The sequence below is a fragment of the Dermacentor silvarum genome, chromosome 1 (assembly GCF_013339745.2).
Source record: "Dermacentor silvarum isolate Dsil-2018 chromosome 1, BIME_Dsil_1.4, whole genome shotgun sequence".
NCBI classification, from domain to species: domain Eukaryota; kingdom Metazoa; phylum Arthropoda; class Arachnida; order Ixodida; family Ixodidae; genus Dermacentor; species Dermacentor silvarum.
Genome location: NC_051154.1, coordinates 197,712,240 through 197,719,786, shown reverse-complemented (window position 1 = coordinate 197,719,786; position 7,547 = coordinate 197,712,240). Strand labels below are relative to the sequence as shown.

Below are 7,547 nucleotides of genomic sequence, written 5' to 3'. Positions count from 1 at the left end.
AATTCATGACAAGGGTAACATTATTAGTTCCAAGTACGTTATCATTGCCAACACCAGAATAACGCGACTTAAGCATTTGTACACCCTACAGGAATATCGTTTTCAAACTGACTGTCTTAAATACCATTGTTTTCCCACTAACCATAAGGCAGTGGAATGGTTTACCTTCCAATATCGCCAACGGTGTGACGCTTGCGAATTTTTGTCCCTTCTGTAAAATTAATACTGGGTTCTTAATTGGGAAATATAACTGTTGCGCACCTTCTTCGTTTGATGTTACTGCACTGAATGGTTAACCTTCTTTGCAACGTTTTGTAAATACTGCTAGAATATATATATATATATATATATATATATATATATATATACCCCTCTTTCTATTTCTCACTTTTATCTTGCAACTTATGTTATTCATGCAGATTCTGTGTTTGTATTTTGTATTTTTTACTTTTTTAATATGACTTCATTATGTTTATTGTTTGACCTTGTGCCCATCCTGTAATAATCCCTTATGAGATTGGCAGTATGTTCTTAATAAATAAAAATAAATTACGGTGAAATAAGTAGCGGACAGAATGGTTGCTGCGGCGCATTCTTTGAATGAACTACCATTTGCTGCATCCGACACCAAAACAGATGTTCAGGGGCTGAGACGCAAATTATCAATAATCATTGCTTCAATGAGCGGACAAAGTCGTCTCTTTCGTACAATACAGACGCATTGTTACGCTTCTCACCAAATGACAAGATAGAATGGGCTTCAGAAACACTCTTACATCGTCTACGTATCGAAGGGGTGGACACACTCCCTTTTCTGTATCGTATACGGAAAAGACGCTCTCCAGACTGCATACACTGTGACACGCCGGAAACGTCTGTAGAACATAACCTCATAAAATGTCCAGAGTTTGATCAGCACAGGGAGATACTTCGAGATCAGCTTGACGTCTTATAGGGGCATCCCTTATCTGCAAAGACATTGACCGAAGTCTGGTCCTGTCCCAAAACAAAGAGAAGATGTAAAAGCCTTGCGCAATTTTCTTGTGGACAGTGGCCTCATTAGTTCCTTGTAAATTGTGAAAAAATTGAGTCATTGACTGTTTGTATGCTTTGGTGTGTTGTCCTTTTGTCAACTCAATTTATTACCATGACAACTTTTCAGCGTTAGTGACTGTTTATGCGCTTCGCTTTGAACTCGGCTATTTCAACGTGAGCAGAGACTACTCGCGCTAGTCACAGGTCACGTGCCGACTCTGTATTACGTATGACTTCAAGAAATTTGAAACTTTGTGTCAGGTTCTCTGTATCTTTGCTGAGTGTATCTAGTGTGTTTTTTTTATTCGCTCTACGCTATTGTGAAAGCTTTTCATTATGATTATTTATTTTTATTATTTGCATTGTTCTATCGTTTAGTGTTTCTCATATGTGTACGTGTTTAGCTACGAGTTTGAGATAGCGGGCACTTTGGTACCCAAACTTTCTACACTGTCACAGTTAATAAACAACACCACTTTCTTGTCTTTCTGTGTGCCGTTCTTGTGAGTTTCCCAATGATATTAAAGTATCCTAGACATAGAATTTCACTCCAGCGATGCCTGCTAGTAACGCGTCTGTGGTGCGGTGAAGCAGCTATATGAATCGACAGAAATGCCAGACGGGAGTATGCGCATCTTAAACATGCATCATGTACACATTCAGGAGTTCTAACGATGCGTCATCCACAAAGAGCTGTTAATACACGTGAGCCAAACCCAGTTTTGTGAGAAATGTTCTAGACCCTAATGTTGAAAGCATGTCATCTGTCGAATCGAAGTCGGCGCTAGAGCTTCTGAGTAGCATCCACGCCAAGACATAATACCGAAGCATTATTGTTTAAAGCGCGGAATATGTGCACAACAGGGTATCTCGTGGACATGATCTCGTATATCAGTGAGTGCAGCCGCATTGGATTATCCGATAACGACCAGACAAACAAAATGGCCAAATGGGCCCATCAACACGGTGAAATGTGCGTTGTTCAGTGTTGCCATTTTAACGATTCTATCGATAGATGAAGCGATTTTTTTGTCTGGTTAGCAACCAGCGACTTTTTTTAACGACATCACAGAACAATTTGGCGACATTTGAATGACTTTGAAGTTCATAAGGTTTCTTCTAAATGGCTTTTAGAATGTGCACTTTATTATGCAAACGGTATAAGTCGGTGGTCAGAATTGGCTGTACGGTGCGGCACACAAATGTCATCGCCTTGTAATAACATGGCCAAGCCCGTATCGCAGAATTCAACGAACGCCGAAAGAAATTTGCGGCCCTAATCTGGACAAAGTGCGCCTATGCGCTCTAAAAATCACGTTCCCGCGTTCTTTAAAATCGTACTGTATTTGTAGCCTAACAATCTGAAGGTAAACGCAGAATCCTAGCTGTCATCATCCACTGTTTTGTAAATATATTAGTAAAATAAATGCCGTCTACATATGTTCCACTTTTTGAGGAGGAAACACTTTATTAAAGACCCGAAATGAATGCGCAAAACACTGTTTGGACCGATAGCTTAATAGCTAGTAGCCGGTCCAATATTGACTTTGCATAAAGGTTATGTACAAGGAGAAAAAACAAGCAACGCTCACATGTAACATGTCCTTGAAATGTAAGCATAAAGTGTTACTTAAAAACACACTATACCAAATTCTAACAACCACAGATTCATACTTATGCAATTGAACAATTCTCTGAAGGAAATAAACATTTCACAACCCAAATTAAAGGGGAAAAACAAAGAAAAACAAAAATACAAAAAAGAAAGAACAATCACGCAGCAGTAACAAGACATTTCACCGTTCTGTTTGGTTAGATAAGTAATACAGTTTGCAACTCATCTCAAAATATCTAGCTACTTTTATTTCTATTGGTAGCTCATTCCAAACTTTGGCGCCGGCAAACTGAATTAGCCGTTCACCGTACGAGTTACTACATTTTGGTAGTTTATTCTTTGTCTGCACGGACACCATGTAGACGCACGTGAAACGTTTCGGTAAACATTTTAAGCCATGCAAGCAATAATTACAGTGTTCCAATCCACTTACATACAGCTTGAAGTACTGCAGAGTTTTAGCGACAATTTTAGCAATTTTGTAGCACAACTTAGCGAAAATTTAGCGACTCAGTTTAGTGACCTCCAAAGAAAGTTAGCAAAATTGGCGTTATTACTCTCTTCAGCCACGACATATATAAGACATATTGCGAATAAACTTTCCATGGAATGGTCATCAACAACGTGGTACGACGATGGAGTGAAAATTACTATTATTTATGTAGTGGACCCCGAATCAAAAGTCAGACTTTCTCTAAACTTAGCGAGAGATGTAGAAACTTTGTTTCATCGAGTTCGATTAGGTCTATTCTTCACCGACCACTACCGGCCGTGATTGCTCAGTGGATTTGGCGTCGCGCTGCTAAGCACGAGGTTGCGGGACCAAATCCTGGGCCGCGGCTGCCGCATTTAGATGGGGGCGAAATGCAAAAACGCCCGTTTAATGTTCATTGGGTGCACGTTAAAGAACCCCAGGTGGTCGAAATTAATCCGGAAAGCCCCACTAGGGCGCGCCTGTTAATCAGATCGGGATTTTGGCACGTAAAACCCCAAAATTCATTCAGTCTTTCACCGACCACTTCCTACATAAAATAGGGCGTGCTGAATTAGCAACAGCTGCTTGTGGTGAACTACATGAGGACGTTTCACATGTGATGTTAACGTGTCTGCTGTATGCCCAGAAAAGGCGAGCATTTTTCATCAAGTTTAGAACAATGGGGAGTCCTGAACTCTCTTTAGAGACTATACTTGGACCGTGGCCTTATCCAGGCATTGCAAAGAGGGCATTAAATATGTGTTGTGCGGATTTGCTTTTTGTTTCGGCGCAACTGTTCTTCAAGTTAGCGATAGTGTATATGCGTTTGAGCATGATTTTGTTATTATTATTATTACTCTTATTTCTTAATTTGTACTGACTGTGTGAGCAGTCTAACTTTATTTTTAAAGCGAAGCGTTATATGTCTAGGCGAAATCGTATATGGCTAGGCGAAATCGCCTGTGTACAGAAAACTATCATCATCAACATTGGCTCGAGCGTCGTCGTCTTCTTCCGCAGCTGGCTGCGTTGCCACTCATCATTCCAGCATAGAATTTCATTTCTCTTCTGTCGTCGTAATGGGGAGGCCGCGTTTACGGGGGTATGAGCTATTGCTTAAGGGGGTGTGAGCCATTCATTGTCTTACGTGACGGAGAGATTTAATTTTGAAGCAATTTAATTTCGAAGAATCCCAAGCGGCAATGGCGGGCGAATGCTGCTAACCACGCCACCGAGCAAACTCGAGACATCGAACGCAAGCGACAACGGCGGATTGCGGGCATACCGTCAGTGACGTCGTTCTCTCCGTCACAGCCGAACGTGTGTGTAACCTCATAATTGAGAAATACTTCAATGAAACCTCGGGATTAACCAAGTGATAAACAACGGGGCCGCACGTTTCAGCTGCACTGGTTAACAGAGTGGAAGGGCCGACGTAATTTTTATAAATTCTTTTAAACCTCGCGCTTACGTGTGGCATCACATCATCCACCATTTCGTTCTTTTTTTTTTCATTTTCCTATGTTAATAAGTATTTTTAAAGTAATTTTCATCACTTACAGCGCCTTAGCCCGTACGTATATAAGTGAAATGGAGAATCAAGAGGCAGGGGCCTCTAACCACCTCTCCAACTGATCCCCCAGCTAAATATATCTTCTCATATGTGTCGTGGGCAAATTAAAAACGCTAGTTTGAACAGCCTTGTTACCTGTGTTGCGGTAATCACCGCACGAGTGCATCAATTGGTTTCGTCTGCTCATGACACAACGGCTACTGCCCAACTGGAAGACTGTACTGTTTCCCACATACATTGTCATACGAGTCTATCTACCGCATCTGCTGCCACATTATGGATTTTTAGGTTCGGCGCGCCCAAAATTAGGGGACGCAAACAGCTAGACGTACGAAAGAACGCAAGACGAGTGCAAATAGAACGCGGGCAGAGCGTAGGGCTTTCAGCACGCAAAATGTTTTTGTGTGCGCTCTTTCTAAAACTTCTTGTCTTAAGAATAGAGGCGTAATTAACTAGCTGCTAAAAAGACGTAGGACGAGGACTAGAAGCATACAGGACACAACGCTAGACTTCAAGTGGATCTTAACTTTTGTTGAAACGTAGAATTCATGAGACGCGCAGAACTGAGACGCAAAGAAGCACGTCCCGCTTTTCTTTTTACACAGAAGCAACCGGGACAAGTGGATACGCAAGTTATTTTCAAGACAGCAATACGCTGCTGTGGTGAAAGCCAGCGACGGGATACTTACGGACCAATCACCCACTTTTTTGAATGCGGAAGGGTGTTTGGTGGCGATGCCCAATTCAGTGTTTCGCGAAAAAGCAAGTTCAGCAGTTGCCAAAATATTGCAATCTATCAAAATCTGTAGCAGCGCAGGTGAAGAAGAGGGCATTAGTAGTGTGCAAGGCAAGGAATATAGATATTTTTAGGAAGTGTCTGGGACAAAAAAGGACAAGCTGAGCTTGTTCTTCTCAACTCAGACCAAAAAAAAAAAAAAAATCAGTGCCATTCCACTTTGTGAAGTTGGATGGCCAACGAAGCTGTGTATGTGATGACTGACCGTTGCTTCTGTGAACCGTTCCAAATTTGGAGGATCGGGGCCACATAGACGGTTCACATTTCTTTCCGCCTCGCGGTCAGCACGCTTACGCTTAGTGTCCGCGGCCCGCTCATCGTCGGTGGTCTCCTTCCACCGCCGCCGCGCCCATTCCCTTTTCTGTTCACGCCGTCGTTATTGGTAGGCACGCTGTTCTTCTTCAGAACGTACAACACGCGGCCTACCTATTTCACAGTCAGAGCAGAACTGAGTAAAGGGGCCAGGCAGAGCTTGACGTCAGGAGACAGAAGACACTCAGATTGGTAGGCACTAGTTTGAATACGCGGGAGGGCGTACACGTGTATGGTGCGAACACAGACATGGCCGAAGCGGGTCAAAGTGTAGTATCTGTTCTTATCAGCTTAATCTCTGATACGGGTTGTATTTGGACCCCAAATATTAAACTTATTTTTGCAAGTTGGCGGAGTGCTCGAAGCCTGCTGCGCCGCCGCCATGGGTCGGCTCGGTATTTCACTATCTTCGGGATCGGCCCACGGTTTACAGCTTCGCTGTAAAAGGCGGATTGCCACTGCAGGCGATTTTGACTGGTAAACAATGTTGTCAAGGAGAGCTTTCGAAGTTTCTTCAAAAACATCTCAACCTATTGCTACGCAATGATCCGTTCCTGGCACGCAACTCTAGTTCTGTAATTAACTACTTGTCTGAACACGAGAAAGCAGTGGAGCGGTGTTTCGCCTTCTGGGCAAACGTTGATGATTTGTTTTATTCTATTCCGCAGGCACAGTTGTTTAGTGCTATTAAAGAGCATATCGAAATTTTCGGACCTGTCGCCATGCCAATTGCTTCTGGTATTTATATTGACAACTTCTTCGAAAACCTTAGATTGAACATTATTCTTCCCTAGTATATTTTAACCGTGACACCATTGTACAATAGGATGGCGTGTTTATGCAGGATCACATATCGGTACTGTTGTAAGGGATATGGATTTATCGTTAAGAACATTAGTACGGCCTGATTAGTACGGCCTGATTCATGATATGAAGGGTAGTCCTAGAGCTGACAAGGAACGAAAGGAAGACACAATACGATGAATGAAGCACTGACTTTATCGAATTTTGACAAGCATGTTCAGGTATGTGCTCACTTTTATTGCTAAGATTTTTTAGATATTGCGATAGCAATTATATGGACACTCCTAAACGGATTCCTGCCATCGGCGTCGTCGTCGTCGCCGTTGCCGTGAGGTTCTTTATAAAGTCAAAATGCGATAAAATCTTCGCCGCGCGCCGTATGCTGTTTGTGCCAGTGAACGCGCGCGAGGGACGCGCGCTTTCACAAAGAGCGAACGCACGGCGGAGAGCAAACCCGACGCGAAAGGCCGTGGGGGATGGGAGGGAGGGAAGGAGGGGGGGGCGCGATGTTGTGCTGCGGCACCGACTGCGTATCTTGCGACCGGGCGCAAGGGTGACTAGCTATTCAATCTCGCACGCGAAAGGAGGAAAGCGGGAAGGCAGCGTGAAAAGGAGGGGGTGTTGCTTCTACTCAGCCGGCAACTGCGTACTTGTACTTTGCACGGCTGCGGGTAGTCGCCCCCACCGTATCTTGAAAGCGACCTGCACACGGCTCCTACCTTTGTATGCGCTGTTCTTTCGCCGCTCAGTTTCCGCTGAAGCGATAGACCGCACAAATCTTCGCTCACCACTGTGCTTGCTCATGCCAGCGTTTTGACAGCGATTGTCTGCGGCCATCGAGTGGGATGTATTCATGTTTGCTTGTGCGCGCTGACACCATGCTTGTTAATTAAGTTAGTAAGCGAATGTGTCCACGTTTATAGAGCCGATAAAACTA

At 43.5% G+C, this 7,547-nt stretch overlaps 1 pseudogene; it reads left to right on the top strand.

Moving 5' to 3' along the window:
* The first annotated feature begins 6,055 nt into the window (after positions 1–6,055).
* LOC119437779 (U2 spliceosomal RNA) lies at positions 6,056–6,235 on the top strand (annotated as a pseudogene).
* The last annotated feature ends 1,312 nt before the right edge of the window (positions 6,236–7,547 follow it).